We start from the raw sequence: 24,069 nt of genomic DNA, 5'->3' as shown, positions 1-24,069 counted from the left end.
TTTGCTGATAGTTCTGGTGCATAATGATGTCTGCAAAATATTCTGGGAATGAGAAGGTGCAAGGGATGAGGGGGCGATGGTGGGTGCAAATAGGTTGGAGTTGGGTGGCCCAATGATACTTGAATCCTGAGTAGAAATGCTTCAAGCAGCAGCTATCAACCATCTGAATTGTTAGGAGTTAAAGAAACTCCAGGAAGCTTTTTACATGATCTGGACATTTACCTTAAATCTAAAACAAAACAAAGTTTACTTGGAATGTTATTTTGTGTAAACTTTCTGTAAAATAGGGCTCAAATATTGAGCTATTAAATGAACATCTTTCACTTTCCTTGCATTTTTCAAGACAATAAAAGGAATAATTTATAGAATTATATCAGTTTGTAGCACTAACGGTCCCACTCACTGTGCCTGTGCTAATTCTTTGAAAGAATTCTGTCCAATGTAGTTCGACACCAGTCTTTTTTCTCTGAAAAGAATTGTGACGGATATATTGGCATTAATACTTCACTCAAAATACATCCTGTCTGCCCAATAAAATTGATCAGCGTACTATTCTCCCTCATTCCTGTGCATCCTTAACAGTATCCATATGATTTGCTTCAGCCTTTTGTTCAGGTTGCAGGTTCAAATTCCCACCCTTCTTTGGATTGTTTCTGTTCACTTCCTTTGGTTTGCTTCATGCCTTTCTTGTATTGAAATCTTTCAGTTATGCTCCTTCCTACAGGTGTAAATGATTTTCTTTATCCTCTATTGAAACATTTCATTAAAAAATTAGGTCGTCCTTGCATGTTTGCTTTAATTATAAATATTTGTACCCTTTTCATAGCCTCTTTTTTCCTAATAGATTGGCCATTAATTTCAAGAGCTTCTGTTACTCTACAAATAGTCTTACAGAGATGATAGAACAGTACAACATGAGAACAGGCCCTTTAGCCCATCATGTCTACACTGTACCTGATGCCAAAGGAAATTAAATTTCTGCTGCTTACACATGATGTATATCCCTCAATTCTCTGCATATTCACACATCGTGGAGCCTAAATGCATCTTAATTTTACTGTTTTGGGTTTCTTTCTGGAGTCTAATAATGGTAGGAAAGAAACTATCCTTGAATGTGGAGGTACTTGTGAATCTCCTGACCAGCATGGAAGGGGTGAGTGGTTGAAGAGAGTCTGGCTGGGATGGGATGAGTCTTTAATATGTTGACTGCTTTTCCATTTGGAGTCCATGGAGGTGTGTGGGTGTGTGTGATAGCTTCAACCCTCTGCATTTTCTTGGGAGTCTTGGACAGAGCGATTTCCTGTGAAGCGCTCTGATAAGATACTTTCAAAGGTGCACCTGTAGAAGTTGTAAAGGGATGGAGGGCTCATGCCAAATTTCCTCAGGTTTCTGAGGAAGTAGAGGTGCTGTTGCCCTTTCTTCACCATTGTTTCAATATGGATGGACCAGGACAAGTGAGGGGAGATGTTTACACCTAGGAACTTAAAGCTATCTTACACCTCCACCTCAGCATGTCGATACAGCCTTCAGGAGGGGAGATTCGCTGGATTTAAACTAGTCTGGCAAGGGATATTCAAAAAGGGACTGAAAAGGAGAGGAGGGCAAAAGAAGAGTGTTGAAGCAGAGAAGGGTGATGGAGATAGAACAGGTGAATTTTATTGTGTTTATTTTAACAGCCTGACCAGAAAAGCAAATGTGCTTCGGATGTGGTAAGTACAGAGCAATGAGATATTGTAGCCATAAGTGAGACATGGTTGATGGAGAACCAGAACTGGCAGTTCAATGTTCGGGGGGGGGGGGGGGGCTGTAGTTACAGGTGTGATAGGGACAGTAGAAAGAGAGGTGAGAGGGTTGCAATATTAGTTATATAAGATATCACAATTTTTGGAGAGGATATTTGAAGAGAACCTCGTGAGACAGTGAGGGTGGAAATGGAATCAAAAGAGTAGTCAATTTACCAGGTGTTAATGACAAGTCAAGAGTCACTGGGGGCTAGAGGATCAAATTACAGATATTACTTCTTCTTTGGCTTGGCTTCACGGATGAAGATTTATGGAGGAGTAAATGTCCACGTCAGCTGCAGGCTCGTTTATGGCTGACAAGTCCGATGCAGGACAGGCAGACACGGTTGCAGGGGAAAATGGGTTGGTTGGTATCTGTATAAATAGCAACACTGTTATTGTAGGGATTTTCCAAAGTATTAGGGGATTGGATCAGGTGAATTTGGTTAAGTATGTCCAGGAGAAATTTCTCCAGCAATATATGGGCATAATTATGAGGGAAGAAGCAAATATCAGACCTTGTACTTGGAAAAGCAGCGAGTAGAACACTTTGAGACCAGTGACCACAATTCTTACAGCTTTAAGGTCGTTATGGAAAAGGATAACACAGGTCCTCAAATTAGAATCCTAAAGTGGGGTAAGGCCAATTTTGACATGATTAGGCAGGAGATAGCAATAGTTCACTAGTTGCAAATGTTGAAGAGTAAAAGCACAACTGTCAAATGGGAGGCATTTAAGAATATGATAAGGAAGATTCAGAAAGAGCATTGACTAATGGCAAAGTAAAGGAATTCTGGTTAACAAGAAATATAAAGACACAGAACCGAAAGAAAAGGGAGGATATATCAGATAGAGGCAGGCACATTCAAGGGAATTCCTTGAGTATAAGAATGTTGGAGCATAATGAAGAGGGAAATAAGGCTAAAAGAGATTTTGAGATGTCTTTGGTAGACAGTGTAAGGGAGATTCAAAAAATGTTAAGGAAATAAAGGTCATGAGGGAAAGAGTAGATCCTCTTAAGGATCGGGATAGCCATCTGTGAATAGAGCCGGAGAAGATGAGGACCTTGAATATTTTGTGAATGTATTTATTATGATGCAAGAAACTCAGGTGAGTTTCCTTGGACCAGGGTAGCCAAATCACAGCTCACGGAAATATGTTGGCTGGAGGAGTGGACACTGGAGAAATGGCCCTTGTAGAGAAGCAGAGCGAGTAGTGCATGCCAGAATTGGGTTCTCCTTGTTCTAACAGGGCCACACCACAGCAGAGAGACACCAATGTGGGGTGTGCTGTAGGAGGGTTAGGCAAAGCTGAGCATCCTCTGCAGGGAGTGACAGCAGAGATCAGGAAACCAGGGCTGGGCCAGGAGAGCTCTGACAAGGCATGGCCTGCCCCAGAGGCAAGGTGTTTATCCAAGACAGGCACTTGGTGGGGGGGGGGGATGACAGAGATGGGGAGAAGAGCCTGGAGAGGGTCCCCAATGAGGACCTCATCCAGGTTCCAAGCCTGAACAGAGGTGGAGTAGGCAGCATCAGTGAAGTCCTGTTGGTGATCATGGGTAAGCTCTGGCTCCACTGGATTGAGAGCACCAGGCAATCCAGAGGTTAGTTCACTCCATTCCCCAGCCTCTGGTCCCAGCAGACATTCTCCCCAAACCAGTGACTGGAAAGAGGAGAGCAGAGGGGGAGGAACAGAGCTGTTGGCACTCTGGCCTCACCCTGTCGCAGAAGGTCATTTCATACTGGGTTGCTTTTTGCTTGGCTGTGGTAGCTGCAACAGTGCAGGTACCTGCAGAGACCAGTGGCACCAGCATTCCTGAAGAGAACACATCAGGACCAGGAGTCGTCCATCCGGCGCATTGATTCTACTACCACATTTAGGAAGATCACAACAGATCTGTTGGCGGACTTAGCTCTGCCTTTCCCCATAACCCTTAATTCCCTTTCGATGCAAAAATCTATTTTACTGTATCTGAAATATAATGAGGCAGCTTCTACTGCTTCCTTGGGTAGAGATATCCAAACAAAATCGGTCAGGATTTTGAAAATATTTGGTATGTATATGTGTACTTTTTGATTATTGAAATTAATACAAATTAGCAGTTTAAAAATTACATATGTGAATATATTATTATTATGTACATGTATTTCTTAATATCTAAAATTTTTGTAACAAAATATGCATGCAAGAGTAAAAATGTGTATGTAATAGTCTTGTAGCTCTCAAGCACCTGAAGTTTATTGTTAAGCAAGTTTGGTCACCTCTGGCCAAGGGCATGTATACATCAATAGTCAAGAGGGATTAGTAGTCTTAGATTGTGTCAAGGTGGATAAGATGGACAAATCTCTGGGTCAAGACCAAGTGCATCCCAGAACCATGTGGGAAAGGAGGAAGGAAATTGTTGGGGCCTTCACTCATTTTAACTCATTGCTGAGGAAGGAAGAAGTTCTGAGGGACTGAAAGATGGCAAATGTGGTGCCTTTATTTGAAAAGGGCTGTAGGCTAATCTGAGTAATTAGTTTGATGTCAGTGGTAGAGAAACTGCTGGAGAGAATTCAGAGAGATTTGGGTGGCCTGGGGAAAATTAAGGAACATGGATTTATGTGTGGGAATAGCCTCTTATGGATTGATAGAATTTTATGAAAAAGGTGACAGATGGTAGATGATGGCAAGGCAGTGGATGTTATACATATGGATTTTAGTAAAATGTTTCATAAACTCCCACATGGTAGACTGTATCGATTGCTAGGGGCACATGGGATAGGAGACCAACTGGTTTTTAAAAAAAATTGGCTCAGTGATAAATATCAGAATGGTTGTAGAGGGCAGTTTTTCAAACTGTTGGTGGGGGGGGAGGGGGTGGCAGTGGAATGCCTTCAAGTTCTGTATTAGGACCTTTGCTTCTTTGTTATAGGCATAAATAATAAGCATCTTTGTGACATAGGAACATAGGAAGTAGGAACAGCAGTAGGCCAAAAATGGCCCATCGAGCCTGCTCCGCCATTCAATACGATCATGGCTGATCTAATTTATGACCTAACTCCACCTACCTGCCTTCTCCCCATATCCCCTAATTCCTCTATCATGTAAAAATTTATCTAAACAAATTTTAAATATGTTTAATGAGGCAGCCTCAACCACTTCCCTGGTTAGAGAATTCCAAACATTCACTACTCTCTGGGAAAAAAATTTTTTTCCTCATCTCTGTCCTAAATCTACTGCCCCGAATCTTGAGACTGTGTCCTCTCGTTTTAGTTTCCCCGGCCAGCTCAAAAAACCTTCCTACATCTATCCTATCCATACCCTTCATAATCCTATATGTTTCTATAAAATCTCCTCTCATTCTTCTGAACTTGAGTGAATACAATCCTAGATGATTTAATATTTCATCATAAGTCAACCCCTTCATCCCAGGGATCAACCTAGTAAACCTCCTCTGGACCATCTCCAAAGCCAGTATATCCTTCCACAAATATGGAGATCAGAACTGGACACAGTACTCCAGGTGTGGTCTCACCAGTACCTTATACAGTTGCAACATTACCTCCCTACTCCTGAATTTAATTCCTCTAGCGATGAAGGCCAACATTCTATTTGCCTTCTTAATAACCTGCTGCACCTGCAACCTAACTCTTTGCGATTCATGCACAAGCACTCCCAAGTTCCTCTGCACAACAGCATGCTGTAGTTTTTCACCCTTTAAATAATATTCAGCTCTTTTATTTTTCTTGCCAAAGTGGATAACCTCACACTTACTAGGTGAGTAAGTTTGCTGATGGTATGAAATTATATATATGCCATGGTGGTGGATCTGATGCTGTTCAACTCAGAAGTGTGATGTGCTGCATTAGGGTAAATTAAACCAGAGCAACACTTGCTCTGTTAACAGCAGGGGCCTAAAGAGTATTGTAGAGGTGAGAAATAGGGGTGTAGGTACATAGCTCTTTAACCCTTTGGACTCCATCCCTGTTTTCAGGGACTACCAACAAGCGCATATACTCTGTGTCCCTGTTTCCTGAGACTGGTTTTATACGCAACCACCAGTTAGTTCATGCTGTAGTCTATCCATGGATCATATCCAAAGTGTATATATTTATGTTATAAATGGCTGGAGTCCAAAGGGTTAAAGCTGACAGCTCAGGTTGACAGTAATGAAGAGAGCTTTTGGGATGCTTGACTTTATTGGTCTGGACATTTGAATGTTGAAGTTATACAAGATGTTGGTGAGGCCGCACCGGGAATATTGTATAGGAAGGATATAAAGTTGGAAAGAATACATCAAATGTATGCAAAATGTTGCCAGGATTAGGGAGGATGAGTTATTGTTAGAGACTGAAAAAGCTAGGCCTGTTTTCCTTGGCGTGCAAGAGGTTGATCTTATTGAGGCATAGGTAAGGTGAATAGTGATGGTTTGTTTCCCAAAGTAGGAAAATCTTGGGTGAGAGAGCCTATCCGAGGTTAGGGATGTAGAATAGTCTTGAGGGGGAGTTCTTGCTAAGGATGGTGGGCATGAGGAATGACTGCAAAAAAAATGGATAGTTTTTTAATAAACAAAAATGCAGTTGCATGGATTGGAGGGGATTGGACAGGTGTGGATGTAATGTAAATGGGAAGACCCATTCGGCAATGACATGCTGAGTGTGGACCTGCTTTTTGTGTTGTAAGACTAACTAAAACTGCAATACTCTGGGTGTGGCCTCATCAACATTATATAATTGTATTGAAACTTACTTCTTTCTAAACTCCCAACTAATTTGCTTTCCAAACCATTTTCTGCAGCAGGTTATGATTTTTTTGTAACTTGTGCCCAAGAATACCTGGGTCTTTCTGTACTCTGCATGCCTGCAACCTTTCTCCATGAGCTTGAGAAAATGAACAAGTTAAAAAAAATAGCAATGGAAAAATTCAAGTCAAGAACAATCCAACGAAACAGGTTCTCTGGTCCTCAGTGGAAAACACGTAGACACGCAACCAGATGCAATGTGCATATAGACAATATACAGTGTATGCAGGACAAATATATGAAATTCATGTATGTGTTTATATATGTGTATACACACAAACACACACAGAGTTTTATAAATGTGATAGTGTCAGATGGTTAATGTGAGCAGCTCCTTTGGTCGTTCAGCATTCTCACTGCCCATGGGAAGAAGCTGTTCCTCAGCCTGGTGGTGCTGGCTCTGATACTCCTGTATATCGTTTCTGATGGGAGCAGCTGAAAGCTGCTCTGTGCAGGGTGGAAGGGGTCGTTGATAATTTTGTGTGCCCTCTTCAGGCAACTATCACATCAAGATCATGTTGAAGGTGATGGGGGGTGGGGGGGGGGGGGGGAGGGAGATTCCATAGATCCTCTTTGCCACTCTTGGGATCCTGTGGATTGACTTCTGATCCATTTCTCTGCAGCAACTATACCATACTGTGATGTAGCTGGCCAGGACGCTCTTGATTGAGCTCCCATAGGTGGATATAATGGAGGCTGGTATAATGGAGACTTCCTTCTCAGGAAGTCCAGTCACTGTTGCACCTTCCTGATAAGTGGCGAGATGTGTGTCCACGATAGGTCTCCAGTTAATTAATGGGACTTAAAGCTAATAAATCTCCAGGATCAATAGCTACATCCTAGGCTTTTGAAAGAGGTGGGCATGGCAAATAATGTATGCTCTGTTTGTAATCTTCCCAAATTCTTGTACAGGTCTTGCTACATAAGAAAGAAGGAACACAGAAAATGGAAAGATGAGCTCAGCTGCTCTAATGCCAGTGGTAGGGAATTTGCTCTTAAGGAAGTGACAATGACATACAAATAACAATAATGGTACTGTGCAAACACCACATTGACAAAAGAAGCAAGATATTTTGACAAATATGTTGGAAGTGATATTGTATCTAACAGGACAGATGAAAGGAGCCATTGGATGTGTTGTAGTTGGACTTTCAGAATAAGATACCACACAACAGATTATTAAACATAATTAGACCACAGGACATCAGGAGCAATATATACTGTGTGAACTGAGGACTGGTGACTGACTAGAAAACAGTGGAAAGAACAAATCAGTTTCGTTTGGGTGGCTGTGAACAGTGGGGCTCTGCGGTGAACAGTGATGCTGAGCTGAGATCCTGACTGTTAACAATTTATAGCAATGATGTGGATGAATAAACCATGTGTAACATGTGCAAGATTGTGATGAGGAGACAGAGCTTCGGGGGGACCTCGAAAGGATACAGTGCAAAGCATGACAGGTTGAATATCACAAGGAAAATATGACATCATCCACTTTGATTGAAAAGGTGAAGATTTTTAAATGGTGAGAGATTGAATTGTTTATTTTCATGTGTATGGAGATATAGTAAAAAAAACTTTTGTATGCTATCCTGTTGGGTCAATCTGTATCATTATACATTTTTTATTTAATAAGTCACAATAATTCAAAACTATACATTTTACATGCATAAATTCATAATATGTGTGTGACAATTTCTCCCCATCCCTCCTCCCCCCCCAAATTAAACCCAAATTTTAAAAAAGGGTATTATCTAGTTATTATCCAATTTTTATTGACTCGATGAATAATATATAATGTATTCAGTAACATACATTATACTATACCTTTAAAAATTGGAGGTTTGAGTCTGCCGATCACCAATGAATTTTATATAGAATTTTTTAAATTGTCCAAAGTTATCTCTTTAAATTATAGGTAATTTTTTTCTAAAGGAATACAGCGCTTGTGTTTTTAATTTGGGCCCGTTTATTGTTGAGAACAGCAAGTAGTGCAAAATAAAGCAAAAATGCAGAGTATAAATTGAAATTTAAATGTAGATATTCAACACGGTAACAGACCCTTCCACCCATGAGCCTGTGCCACCCACTTATACTTAATTAACCTACAATCCCGCAAGTTTTTTTTTTGGAAGGGTGGGAGGAAACCAGAGCACCCGGAGGAAACTCATGCAGACGTAGAGAGAATGTGCACATTCTTTACAGATAGCGTCCACCTGGTCACTGACACTAACAGCGTTCTGTGAATCCCTGCGCTAACCATGCCACCAAAATACAGTGTAATTAAAAAAAAATCCCTGTTTAAAAACTGCAAGAGCAGCATCATTTTACTAATGAGAAATATGTTTAATAGTTTGATCACAATCGGGAAGAACCCATCCTTGAAAGGTGTTGTCATGAGCCACGGAATCCATGAACATTTGTTGTTTGGAAACAATTGGATTGCCTGTGGAAAACAGTAGTAGTGGATGGAAAATCTTCTGCCGGGGTGGGGGGGGGAGGGTCTTTCTTTCTTTTTCAATCTTTTTATTATTATTATAATTTATAAACACATACAGTTCAAAGAGATATAAAAAATGCATAGTAAGTAATGAATTAATACAGAGATATTAAACAATAATATTACAGAATAAAAATATATCATAAAAAATTTTTTAGATCAGTTTAGCGTGTGAACTATCTCTAAAAAAAAGATATAATTAATAACAATATATGAAAAAAGAGAAAAAAAAACCCCAAAAAAGAAGAAAAAACAAATCTGAATTTTAAAAAAACTTTAAAAAAACCTACAGATATAGCTAAACCACGCCGATCACTCCGATCTCATCTTACAGCCCAATTATCATACATAATCATAGAAAGAAAACAGGGCCAGATCAACTCACCACAAATGAAAATATTGAATAAATGGTCGCCAGGTTAACTCAAACTTAGAAGGGGATTCATAGACAGAGTTTCTAATTTTCTCTAAATTTAAACATAGTATAGTTTGGGTAAACCATTGGAAAACAGTGGGAGGATTAACCTCTTTCCAATTCAATAGTATAGATCTTCTAGCCATTAGTGTAAGAAAAGCAATCATACGATCCGCAGGAAGAGATAAATAAGTCAAATCTATCATAGGTAATCCAAAAATTGCAGTAATGGGATGTGGTTGTAAATCAATATTAAAAACAGTAGATATAATGGAAAAAAATTCCTTCCAATAATTCTGTAAAGAGGGACAGGACCAAAACATATGTGTAAGGGAAGCTATTTCCAATTGACATTTATCACAGGGGGAGGGTCAAACTTGAAGGCAGAGTTCATGGTAGAATACTTAACAGCGTAGAAGACTGGGCCAGCACAGTTTGCATATGCAGTTTTACAAGCCCAGCAATCAGGACCTGGGTTTGAATCTTGCACTGTCTGTAAGGAGCTTGTACATGTCTCCGTGGGTTTTCTCTGGGGGCTCTAGATTCCACCCACCATTTAGAATGTACTTGGGGGGGGGTTTAGATTAATTGGGTGTAGATTGGGTGGCATGGACTTGTGGGCCAAAACGGCCTATTACTATATGTATAAATTTAAATTTTAAAAAAACCAGAAGGACTTGGGTTTCAAATCCATAGATCTCTAAAGGTTGCCCAGCAAGTTGATAGGACAGTTAAGAAAGCCTGTGTTATGCTGGGCTTCATTAATCAGGGGATTGAGTTCAGGAGTCATGAGGTACTGCTGCAACTCTATACATCTCTGGTGATACCACATTTGGAATATTGTGTTCAGTTCTAGTCATCTCATTACAGGAAAGATATGGAAGCTATAAAGAGGGTGCAGAGGAGATTTACCGGGATGTTGCCTGGAGTGGAAAATACAAGGCCTGGAGTGGAAAATACGAGGCAAGGTTAGCAGAATTAGGGCTTTTTGGAGCAAAGAAGGATGAGAGGTGACTTAATAGAGATCAACAAGATTATAAGAAGCATGGATAAGGTAGACAGGGGGACGTGGCCATGCAGAGGATCTAAGGAGACATGTTTTGAAGGAGCTCTCCATAAAAAGACAATTTGAAGACTCAAAAATCAGAATTTCATCATCAAAAATGAATAAAACTAGTACTAAATGACCAAGGCAACCAAAAACAAAAACTGAAGAAGCAACAGCTCAGCCAGGAACATCGAGCAGAAGCCTGTTGACGAGGGGCCTTGTAACCAGCTGAACCCAGCAGAGCTGGGGGGTTGACCCAAGACATAGCCAACATCATGAATATGATAGAAACCTTATGCACTTGTTTTATGAGCAATGAGACATATCAGAAATGACATCAGAAATTAAACTGTTGAAGATTTAACGGAACAAATGACTCAAGTGGAGGCTGAGCTGGACAAAATAAAAGACAGGTTAAATACTCTAGAAGAAAAAGCAAAAACATGGGGCACAGAAAAGGACTTGGACAAGATCGATCGTATGGAAAATTTCATCAGATGTAACAATGAAGGAATAGAGGAAAAAAACGCGGTGAATTTCTTTGAAACATGGATCCCACAAATACTGGGACAAAACAAATTAAATGTAAAGCTACAAATTGAAAGAGCTCACTGGACCCTCAGACCCAGAAGAATCGGCGAACAGCGACCATGACCAGTCCTGTGAAGACTTTTAACTTACCTGGAACCATATGTGATCTTGGGAGTAACATATGAATATTTTAAAAATAACAATGCCCTTTAGTGGTGGCAACGAAAAAGTAATGTTTTTTTCAGGACTTTAGCCCTTCCTTGATCAAACAAAGAAAATAATTTGATGAGGTAAAGAGACAACAACTGCAGTCCAAAAACTTTAAATGTTCAATGATTTACCCAGTGTTGCTGAGAGTTGATGTTCCAGAAGGTCATCGACGAATTTTCAAGATTAAAGAAGTGGAAGAGTTTTTATGAAAGTTGTGAAGAGAATTGAGTTTCCAGATAAGAAGATCGAAAAGATCATTTTAGAACGGGACTAACAGGATTTTTTTTTTCTATTTTGTAGTACTGAGCCGTCTTGCTTTTGCTGCTAAAAGAAAAATCATTGTAATATATACGGAGAGTTCTGGAAAGAAAGGAAGGTAGTGAAGAAAGTTGCAGGTGTGGACCCCACTTTAAGGGGGAAAATGGTGCTAGGAGAGGAGCGGTTTTAAATGATGGCGCTAAAGGGAGGGGTTCTTCTTTGGAAGATTCCGCAGGCTTCCAGGTTCTATTGTTTATATTACTGTCAGAGCTAGGGATATGTGTGTTTCTTAAAGGGGAAATGTTACAGTATTTTTTAGAATTGGAAAGATTTTGTTATACAATATTTGTTTGAAAAAATGGTATGGATAAAACACTAAAGTTTATTACTCTTAATATTAATGGGTTAAACTGGAGGGTGAAAAGGAAAATGTCTTGGTATACCTGAAGATATTAAAAGCGGGTATAATCTTTCTACAGGAAATGCATCTTACCAAACTGAAACTTGATAAATTGAAGAGGATGGGGTTGGTTCAAAGGCAAGAGGGTTAGCAATTCTAATTAATAAAAATACAACAGTATTAATAGAAGATGCATTGATTGACCAAGCCAGAAGGCATGTAATGGCACATTGTAAAATTTATGGAGAAGCGTGGACATTTATGAATATTTATGCTCTGAATTATGAAGGATACCTTCTTAAAAACAGCAGTAGGAAGATAAAATATATTGGCTGGAGGACGTTTTAATTTTTACTTGGACCCAATACTATATAAGTTTGCAAGAATAGTTACGAGGGTGAAAGCAGCAAAAAATCCACAATTTTGTATATGAAGGATCTAAATCTTATCGATATATGGAGGAAATTAAATCCCAGGGAGAGAGACTACTCTTTTTACTCAAGGATGCACAATTCACATACAAGGATTGATTTATTTCTAATATCTGCCCAGTTAAAAAGTAGAGTGATTCTAAACCAGTTTCTATCAGACCACTCACCACTAACATTAACTATTGCAATAATGAAAAAGCAAGAAAATGTTTACAGATGTGCTCAATACCATGCTACATAAAAGAACAGACTTCTGTGAGTTTATAAAGAGATTTTTAAAAAATATTTTGTGAGACACATCAGCGGTCTACTAATAACAATTTTTTGATATGGGACATGCTCAAAGCATATTTGAGGGGACAAATTATATCCTATACCAAGAATATTAAGAGAATATATGCAGAAGTAAACAGTTTGGAGAAAGATATTATAGAATTAGAAAAAAAAAATCAAAGAACAGGACTACAAAAAGTTTATAGACTACTGGAGAATAAAAAGCTAAGGTTATAATATGATACAAATATATAGAACAGAAGAAGCTGTATTAAATACTAAATAACAATATTATGAGTTAGGTGAACGGGCACACAAAGTCTTGGCAAATTAAAGCAAGGAATCGTCAAGAATTATAAATGCTATTAAAAACAGAGACAGACACTCTAACATATAAACAAAAGGAAGTCAATGACATCTTTAGACAGTATTACACAAAATTATGCAAATCAGAATTACTAGGAGACGAGAATGAAATGGAAGAATATTTGTCAAATGTTGAATTTCCAAAACTAGGAGGGAAAAGATAGAACTTGACACTCCCTTTACAAGAGAAGAAATTGAAAAAGCCCTGGGTCCCCCACCAGGCTAATAAATCACCTGGGGAGGTTGGATTCTCACCTGAATTTTACAGACAATTATTCTTTGTCTTTGGCTTGGCTTTGCGGACGAAGATTTATGGAGGGGGTAAAAAGTCCACGTCAGCTGCAGGCTCGTTTGTGGCTGACGTCCGATGCGGGACAGGCAGACACGATTGCAGCGGTTGCAAGGGAAAATTGGTTGGTTGGGGTTGGGTGTTGGGTTTTTCCTCCTTTGCCTTTTGTCAGTGAGGTGGGCTCTGCGGTCTTCTTCAAAGGAGGTTGCTGCCCGCCAAACTGTGAGGCGCCAAGATGCACGGTTTGAGGCGTTATCAGCCCACTGGCGGTGGTCAATGTGGCAGGCACCAAGAGATTTCTTTAGGCAGTCCTTGTACCTTTTCTTTGGTGCACCTCTGTCACGGTGGCCAGTGGAGAGCTCGCCATATAACACGATCTTGGGAAGGCGATGGTCCTCCATTCTGTCCGTGAACTACTCTTTGCAGATGATGCCGCTTTAGTTGCCCATTCAGAGCCAGCTCTTCAGCGCTTGACGTCCTGCTTTGCAGAAACTGCCAAAATGTTTGGCCTGGAAGTCAGCCTGAAGAAAACTGAGGTCCTCCATCAGACAATTATTAATGCCCCCGTTAATGTATGTTCTGGTCCAAACAGTAGAAACACAGACCCTCTCAGAATCATTCTCAACTGCGATTATTACAACATTACCAAAAAAAAGATACCTATTTTAAAAACTTCGTCACATAGTCCAATCTCACTGTTAAACGCCGATTATTATGAAATACTAGCAAAAGCTTTGGCTAATAGATTAGGACAATATCTACCAAAATTAGTACATACAGACCAGGTAGGATTTGTTAAAGGAAGACATTCCTCAAATAGTCTAGGAAGATTATTTAATACACATGGCAAAATTCAAACAGAATCCAAGTATTACAGTCTCCCTGGACGCGAAAAAAGCATTTGACCATTTGGAAATTTTCTTTCTATTTAAAACACTGGAATAATTTGGTGCAGGCAGAACATTTATAACTGGATATCTACTAGGTAATTTTATGGAAATAAGCAACAACTTGAATAAATATCAAAGCTAATTTATAAAAATAGCACTGACAGCAGCAAAAAGAGTCCAACTCCCCTCCAATTATAGCACAATGGACTGAAGAAATAAACACCTATGGGAAGAAAATCACGTAACTTGAAGAATAACCAGAACACTTTTGTAAAGATCTGGCAGCATACCTGGATCATATAGGGGCCCAAATACAGTCATTAAAAAAAAGGATTATAAATGTTACTATTATACATATCCAAACATGATTTCCATAATTGTGTTCTATATACTTAAAAGATATTTAAGTTCAATGGTGTGCGGATTTGTATGTATGGAAAGAGGGAGGGATTGCTTTGTTGTTGCTGTTTGTAAGAAAAAGTTTAATATATTGCAATATTGAAGATTTTATTATGTATATTTTTGAAAAAATAAATAAAAAATCAGGTTGACAGTCAACACCTTTTTCCCAGGGCATGAGGAGCAAACACCAGAGGACATCTGTACAAAGTGAAGGCAGGAAAGTTTAGGAGAGACATCAGGGGTAAGAGTTTTACACAGAAAGTTGTGGGTGTCTGGAATACATTGCTGAGGTAGTGGTAGAGGCTGGAACAATATGGCGATTTAAGAGACTCTATGAGGTAGAGAGGGTTTAGTCTTTTTTTGGAATGGCTCATCATCTTGGGCTGAAGGGCCTGTACTGTGAGGTAATGCTCTATGTTCCAGGTATGAAAAATTAACTTGCAGATTCAGCAAGCAAAGAGGAATCCAAACATACCTTTACTACAAGATTTGAATTTTTGAAAATTAGATATGCATTTGGGTATGGCAAGATGGAATACAGAAATTCAAAGTTGTATTCATTTGGAAAAAAAATTACATATAATTTGAGAAATAAATATGCTATGCTTTGCTTTTACAAATCTATCACCCGTATACTCAAATATTCTAAGTTTAAATTTGTAGTGTGTGTCTGTGTAAAAATTCTTGAGAGTGGGGATATATACCATCATGTATATAGTTTCCAGTTTGTTTCCTATTGCAATTTGTATTATTATATAATCTTTGACTGTTACATGTATGGAGAAATTTTTAAATAAAATATTCAAAAAAAAAAGGCGATTTGAATTTTACAAAAGTAGTAGATTTGTTCCATTGACTTGGGTATTAATTTGGAGATAGTCAAATGGATTCAACAGTGGCTGGAAGGAAGGTGCCAGAGAGTAGTAGTAGATAATTGTTTGTCAGGATGGAGGCCGGTGACAAGCGGTGTACCTCAGGGTTCGGTATTGGGACCGTTGCTGTGTGTCATATATATTAATGATCTGGACGATGGGGTGGTAAATTGGATTAGTAAATATGCAGATGATACTAATATAGGGGGAAATTGTGGATGATGAAGAGGGTTTTCAAAGATTGCAGAGGGATTTAAACTGCTTTGAGGAGCGGGCAGAAAGATGGCAGATGGAGTTTAATGCTGATAAGTGTGAAGTGCTTCATTTTGGAAAGAATAATCAAAACAAGACATAGGTGGTAAATGGGAGGGCATTGAGGAATGCAGTGGAGTAGAAAGATCTAGGAATAACGGTGCATTGTTCCCAGAAGGTAGGAGCTCGTGTGGATAGGGTGGTGAAGAAGGCCTTTCGTATGCTTGCCTATATAAATCAGTGCATAGAATACAGGAGTTGGGAAATAAAGATGAAACTGTACAAGGCATTGGTGAGGCCAAATTTAGAGTACTGTGTGCAGTTCTGGTCACCAATTTATAGGAAGGATATTAACAAGATAGAGAGAGAGTGCAGAGAAGATTTACAAAAATGTTGCCAGGGTTTCAGCATCTGGAATCTGGAAAGATTGAGCAAATTAGGACTTTATTCCTTGGAACGTAGAAGGCGGGGAGGGGATTTGATAGAGGTGTTTAAGATAATGAGAGGGATAGATAGAGTTGATGTGGAAAGGCTTTTCCCATCGAGAGTAGGAGAGATGGATACAAGAGGTCATGGATTAAGAGTTGACGGGCAAAGGTTTAGGAGTAACATGAGGGGAAACTTCTTTACTCAGAGAGTTACAGTGTGGAATGGGCTTCCGGGAAATGTGGTGGAGGCAGGGTCAATTTTGTTATTTAAGAAAGAGTTGGATGAGTATATGGATGGGAGGGGGGTGGAGGGATATGGGCAGGGTGCTGGTAGGAGGGATTAGAGGAGGATACTTGGATCAGTGCAGACGAGAAGGGCCAAATTGGCCTGTTTCCGTGCTGTAATTGTTATATGGTTATATGACTTGGAGCCCATATGAGTCCATATTTGGAATATTGCTTGCTTTCCTGCCAAGGGAAGGATATACTTGACATAGGGGTGTAGCAGATTGATTCCTAAATGAGTTGTTTAAGGAGAAACGTAACTGAAGAAAGATGTGTGATCTCACTGAAACATACAAAATTCTTATGAAGTCTCACAGGGTAGATGAAAAATTGATATTTTTCATGGCTGGGTTGTCTAAAACAAGAGATCTGTTTCAAGGATAGAGATGGCAAGAAAGTTTGACACCAGAAGTGATGAATGTATGACTTTAGAGGCTCAATTGTTGAGTATATTCAAGGGTAAATAGATTCAAATTTTGATACAAAAGGAATTAAAGGATATGAAAGTAGTCCAGAAGAGTTGCACTGTGGTACAAGTTCAGCCATGATAACATAACATAACAATTACAGCACGGAAACAGGCCATTAGGCCCTTCTAGTCTGCACCGAACCAAACACCCCTTTCTAGTCCCACCTCCCTGTACAATGCCCATAACCCTCCATCTTCTTCTCATCCATATACCTGTCCAACCTTTTCTTAAATAATACAATTGACTCTGCCGCCACTATTTCTCCCGGAAGATCATTCCACACGGCTACCACTCTCTGAGTAAAGAAGTTCCCCCTCATGTTACCTCTAAACCTCTGCCCCTTAATTTTTAACTCATGTCCTCTTGTTTTAATCTTTCCTCCTCTTAACGGAAATAGTCTATCCACATCCACTCTGTCTATCCCTTTCATAATCTTAAATACTTCTATCAAATCCCCTCTCAACCTTCTACGCTCCAAAGAATAAAGACCTAATCTGTCCAATCTCTCCCTATACTCTAGATGCTTAAACCCAGGTAACATTCTGGTAAACCTTATTTTGTGCCTTCCCAAAGAACTTATTTATTTGCTCTTGTATTCTTTTGTACTCAGTATGGGATGTTTTGAAAAGGGTAATTGAGGCTTTAAGGTTGCTACCTTGAGAATAAATGTAATTAACTGTCATATGTACCAATTGTCTATAGAGTGCCTTGGAATGCAGTGCTGAACTCCTGAGTCTGATAATTTGTAGATTACACAAAAATCCAGTTTATGCTTTAGGGAAATTAAAAAATAAATTTCAAACAATGAGTATTGAAAATTTTAATGAGTATTATGCATTGCTGAGATCTTGCTTATAAAGATACTGCAATAAAATCCATAATGAACATTCCTTCCAGAATATATAAACCATGCTGGTTTAGCATTTAATCCTTAGTGATTCATGGAATTCTATGTTCAATTCAATCTGAAGATGTAATCAGCAAATCCTGTGTGCTCAAGTTCTCCAGTAGGAATACAAAACATGAAAGAGCTATTGAATAGTGTGAATTGCAATAGAAAACTTACTGGTGTCTGACTTTGCATTCTTATTGCTGGAGGAGAGTCTTTTACAGATTTGTGATAATTGTGGTAATAGCATTTCTATGCTGAGTATAATTCTGCACAAATAAGACTTGCAGAATCACAATGAGAAAGAAAAATTAATAATCACTTTTCCTACCAATGTTGTACAGTAAATTAAATGCAAACTTTGTAATTTTTATTATGGGCTTGTGATAAGCTTAAAATTATTCATTGAGTATTTGAATTAATATAATATATTGATCAATTACAATATAATTTATTGAAGGAAGTATGTCTCGCGTAATTCATTATACAAGATGTTCTGAACGGAGTTGGATGTAGGTTTCAGAATATTGCACGGTAGCGAAGCAGAGTAAAACAAGTTTATGTTTTACACACATTTCAATTAGATAATTTTGAGGTGGAACCATCTTGAATTAGAGGGTATTTTATTACTCATATTTATGATTTAAATATTTTTAGTATTATGCTATTCTTTAAAATATTTTTGTATGTATTGGATTTTTTTTAAGTATGAATGTTTGAAGACCTGATTTGTCTCTTTCCTCACCCAACATTTCTACAAGTGTTGGTTATTGGCTGTATGAACTACCTGGCATTTGTAGATAAGCTTAGATTTTTATTGTAAAGAGACTTCCAAAACAACATAAGGTAACTAGGACATTTATCTGTTTCTGAGCCCAGCACAATTCTTTAACTTGCAAATGACTATTCTCCTGAATCTCTTGCTGGAAATTTAGTAGAAACTGTAGGTGAAGAATCATGGTGGAAGAAATGGGCATCGAGATGGATACGACAGAGAGTTCAGCGTTGAGGTGTGGGCAAAAGGGGACAGAGGTGAGGCTTCTTCTGAGGTAAATATTTTATCTGTTCTCATGATCCCACATCATTTAATGAGCCCACCTGTAATATTTTAAGGAATGTTCTATTTTCCATGTCAGAATAGGGTTATTAATCCAAAAAAAAAGGAGCCGGAATATTTCCATTAAATGCTCTTCAATTTGACACAGAATCTATGTGGGACTTGTCCGAGGTGTTAATAGCATTGAAATCATTCTAACAGGATAATCTTGTTAGAAAACTCGACAATTATATCCAATGCCATAATCCTCCTGTAAGTATTACCATTTAACCTGACATTTTCTTTCAGATGTGATCTGAGGATCTTCAATAGAGATATCGCATAAAAAGACCATTCATTTGTTTGCACTATTTATCCTGTTGAATTACTGCGGATAAATGATGGGATTTGCAAGAGCTCAGGCTGGGAGCTTTCTGTGTTTATCAAAGAACAAAACAGGTTATTTTCTGCTGTCAATTATTTCCAAGTTTTAATCCCAATTCATGCAATAAATCAATTATTCCTACATAACTGATGTTCAACTAACCTTATTATTTGTGTCTTAAGAATAATCTATGGAAATAATCTGCCTTCATGCTGCACGTATGTTTATTTATTAATATTCTATTTTCTTGAAGGGAAGTACCCTGCTTAGAGGATTTATTTTGTATTTAGAAACCAATGTCTTGGTTTTTGCATTATTCTTTTTATAAATTAACCAATAAAATCCTAGAATTTTTGCAAATCTAATTGTAATATGTTGATATGAATATAAGTTGTGTCAATTACTTTTGGTTCACATTAATTTTTCTTTAATTTGTTGTATTTTGAAACCATTAATCTGAATAGTAAAATTATATCTCTAAGAAATGACAATCAAACCAACTTCTCTTTGCACCCCATTGCTGCTGAGTACAGCTAAACGATGATTCCTGAATGTGAACATTCCTTAATCCAAACAAGCATCTCCAGTCAAAAACTTTTTATATACTAATAGTAAGTTAAGGGTGTGTCAGAACAGGAGATTAACTACTTTGAATCATAGAATTATGAATCAAATTTGATAATACATGAAAAATATTTGTATTGATTTTAATACTCATACAAAAAGGGTACAATTCAATAACAGTATGGACAGTTACATAAACTAAAGATATTCCATATATCACTAACATACATAATTTGTAAATCTTATCCATTATTCATATTCTAATTAGTATATACTTTTTTAGAAAAAAATAATATAAAAAAATAGGAAAGAAGAAAATAGTAGAGGTGAAAAACTCAAACCTAACTGCATTGCCATATGCTATATAAGACTAGTATTAAAAGAAAAATGAAGGTTAAAAAAATTAATATAAGGAATGTGGAAAAGATGCAAGCCAATAAAATTATAAAGTAAGATATTGATACATAAATCACCCCCATAATTTCTGGAATCTTGTATCTGAATTATGAAATGAATAACAAATCTTTTCCATATTCAAACAGGACATGATGTCATGTAACCACTGATCATGAGTAGGTGGGGAAGCATCCTTCCATTTCAGTAAAATTGCACGCCTCATCAAAAGAGAAGCAAAATAAATGGTGCATCTCTGAATCAAAGATAAAGTAGAATCATTCCCTCCTGTTATACTAAAGAGAGGTCACTAAAGGATTCGGTGTTAAATCTATATTGAAAATTTTTGATAAAGAATGCAAAACCTCTTTCCAGTATTTTTCTAGACTAGGATGTCCAGACCATATGAATTAATGATGCTTCTCCATTCTTACCCTTGTCATATAAGGGAGTCATATCAGAATAAAATTTAGCCTGAGATAAATGTGCTCTATGTACCACTTTGAATTGTAATAGACAATGTCGAGCACATAACAAAAAGCTATTAACTAACTTAAGAATTGTGTCCCAATCCACACCTGATAGTCAAATTTAAATCCTGATCCTAAACATTTTTGACTTTAACTAATGAAGTCTGATTTAAACATAAAAATATCTCAAATAATAGATATTAAACCTTGACAAGAAAGCATTAAGCTAAAAAAAAATTGATCGACAAAATTTGATTCCGACTCTCTTGGGAAATTAGAAACTTGTGATTCAAGAAAATGCCAAATAGTTAAAGAACTGAGATTTGGGCAAGTTAAATTTAGCAGTCATCTGTTCAAATGATGCAAAATATCTATCAATGAACAGATCCTTAAAGGTTTGAATACCTTCTCTATACCATCTCTGAAAAATATTATCATGTAAAAAGGGTTGAAAAATGTGATTGGATATGAGAGGACTTGAAAGAGAAAAATTATGAAATACAAAATGTTTTCTAAATTGTGCCCAACCCTCATAAAATATTTAACAATTGGGTTATCTCTTAACTTAATTGAGAGTGGAAGTGAAGAGCCCAGAAGCGGTGAATTAGAAAAAAAGGTTTTGGGGGAATTCAGCTCCATTGATGTCCATAATGGGCGGTCAGAATACTGATGAAAGAAAGACCAATACACAAGACTTTGTATATTGACTTCCCAATAGTACAACCTAAAGTTAGGTAGAGCCATTCCACCATCTTGTATTATAACAATTTAAACCCTTGTAGGTTTTGAATGGAGTAGGCCTAATAGACAATTTTAGGGAAATCATATTTGAATGTTTTAAATGATTTTTCTACCAAATATTGTTCTGTTCTCCTTTCAAAATTAGGTTCTTGATCATAATTCTTCCATTTAATAATCCCATAATTGATGTGTTGCAAAAATGTAGAAACCAGAATAACATGGATTTATATAGACACCTTAAAATAAAATCCTCCAAATGAGAATGATCATCAAATAGACTTGTCCATGTCTGAAAAGGAGATTCTAAAAACAAGATCCTGGAAATATTCTGCAGATCAAAGAGCAGGATTTTGAGGTGATGACCATCAAAAAAAAAAATAAAAGAGAACTCGTGGACAAATATTGGATCAAAGAAATAATTTAGCAAAGCAGAGCCACAGCTGAGGTTAAGAGGGTCCTATCCAGGGTGAACCCACACAAAGCAGTAGGACCAGATAACATACCTGGTCAGCTGCTGCGTTACTGTACCTACCAACTGACTGAGATCCCAGTGGACATCTTCAGTATCTCACTCCAGCAGTCCATTATCCCTGCAAATTTTAAGGCACCCACCATTATCCCGTTTCCCAAGAGAGCAGTGGTAGCTGGACTAAAAGTCTAATGTCCAGTGGCAGTGATCTCTAGGATCATGAAATGTTTTGAATGATTGGTAATGGAGTACACCTACCGGTGTCAATGGACCCATTCCAGTTTGCAAATTCAGCAAACCGATCCATAGAAGATGCAATTGCCCTGACGTTCCACTCCATCCTGACCCACTGAGGGAATAATGCCTCATATGCAAGGCTGTACATTGACTTCAGCATAATCATACCTCAGAGACTAGTGGATAAACTGACCTCGCTGCAACTGGATTGTAGACTTTTTATTTTGAATATTTTATTTTAAAACTTTTAGACCATACATGTCGTCAAATACAATTTTTAAAAAAATGACTGCATAAGTAGATAAATTCATGCTGATGATTGTTGTAACCAAAATCTTCCAACCCCCTCACCCCCACCCAAAAGACCATGAAAAAAAAGTGTGTGAGAAAGGAAAAAGTAAGAAGAAAAAAAAGATAGTGGGAAAATTAAGAAAGGTTGCTGGAAAGTGCCATTCACTCTAAAGATTTCAATTCATTATTTAACTAGTAGTCTTCCTCTTTGGAGAAGGTTAACATGAACTCAAGGACTGGAAGAAACTCAGCTAAAGATTTACACCTGAGATCTGTAAACACGGTCTCCATATTTGCAAAAATATGTCATACTTAGATTGCAAGTAATTTTTTCAAGGGGAAAATTCTTTCCTGTGCACCATCCCTAGATGGGAGTCAGACTTCCAAGTAACTGCAATACACTTTCTGGTCACTGCCAATGCAATTTTAACAAATTCAACATGGTATTTAGATTATTTCAATTTTGGTCTTATCCCCATTATAATTCTCAGTAAAAACAATTCTGGGTTTTGTGGAAATGGAGTTCAAACAATTTGTTCTCAAAATAAATGTCCGAAATCCACCCAAAAAGGTCTCACTTTGGAACATGACCAAGTCGAGTGTAAAAGCTCCTCACCACATCTAAAACATTTCTCTGATAAGTCTGACTTTAACTTATTTAATTTCTGTGGGGTGAGATATAACTGATACAAAAAAATTGTATTATACTAATCTCTACCTTAAATTTATTGTATTTGTCATCCTGTCCTTACATAAATCAGACCAGTTTTACTCATCAATACTTATATTCAAATCTGATTCCCATCTCTGTCTAGACTTGTGAACCCCATTTAGAGGGGGGTGGGGGGGAGGTCCTGTTTGTAGTAAGAAATAAATTGCTGAAGTGAACTTCTTTGTTTCCCTTTCAAATCAGAGTCTCCACATTACTACAGTTTGATTTTTTTTTTTAATAAACATTGTTGGCCCCAATTTTTCCCTTGTGCATACTCTTTATTTTTTAATTGTTCAAATGACAGAAGTTGCCTCTGCTCATAGCAATCCTCAATATATCTGATCCCTTTACGAGACCAAGTCTCAATTTTATTACCCATTGATTGAAAATCCGTTGTATGTGGCTTGGCAGCAAAGCCCATCACACTGAGCACTGGGGCACCTCAGAGCTGTGTGCTCAGCCCGCTTCTGTTTGTGTTGATAACTCACAACTGTACAACCAGGTTCAGCTTCAATGGAATTATCAAGTTTGTCGATAATACAATGGTAGTTGGGCCTCATCAGCAACAATGATGAGTCAGCTTACAGAGAGGACATTGGCAGGCTTGTACAGTGGTGCCAGCGCACCAATCTGTCTCCCGGTGAATGAGGCTAAGGATAGATTGTGGACTTCAGGAGGATGAAGAAGTACTCCCCGCTACGTATCAATGGCTCCATTGTAGAGCGAATGAGGAGAACAAAATTCCTTGGGGTCCATTTAAAGGACAACTTATCCTGGACCCATAACACTGCCTCATTAGTCAGGGAGGTGCAGCAGTACCTACATTTCCTATGAGGGTACCAGCCACCATCCTAACAACATTCTACAAGAGCATGATAGTGTGTGTCTTGGCTGGCTGCATCATAGTGTGGTATGGGAGCTGTAAAGCATCCAACATGAAATGTGATTTTAAAAAAAGAAAAGATAATTGGGGTCTCTCTTCCCTCTATCAATGACAT

The 24,069-nt window shown here is 37.9% G+C and overlaps 1 long non-coding RNA gene across 4 annotated transcripts in view; it reads right to left on the bottom strand.

Moving 5' to 3' along the window:
- LOC138739429 (uncharacterized) overlaps positions 1–24,069 on the bottom strand; it is a 112,696-nt gene that overhangs the window by 7,631 nt on the left and 80,996 nt on the right. For all 4 annotated transcript variants that reach the window (XR_011342237.1, XR_011342236.1, XR_011342238.1 and 1 more), the window contains exon 2: positions 404–466. This is a non-coding gene — a long non-coding RNA (uncharacterized lncRNA). The remainder of the gene's footprint in view (positions 1–403; positions 467–24,069) is intronic.

This window comes from Narcine bancroftii, chromosome 7 (assembly GCF_036971445.1).
Source record: "Narcine bancroftii isolate sNarBan1 chromosome 7, sNarBan1.hap1, whole genome shotgun sequence".
NCBI classification, from domain to species: domain Eukaryota; kingdom Metazoa; phylum Chordata; class Chondrichthyes; order Torpediniformes; family Narcinidae; genus Narcine; species Narcine bancroftii.
Note: the sequence above shows the minus strand (reverse complement) of the source record. Positions and strands in the feature narration are given on the sequence as shown.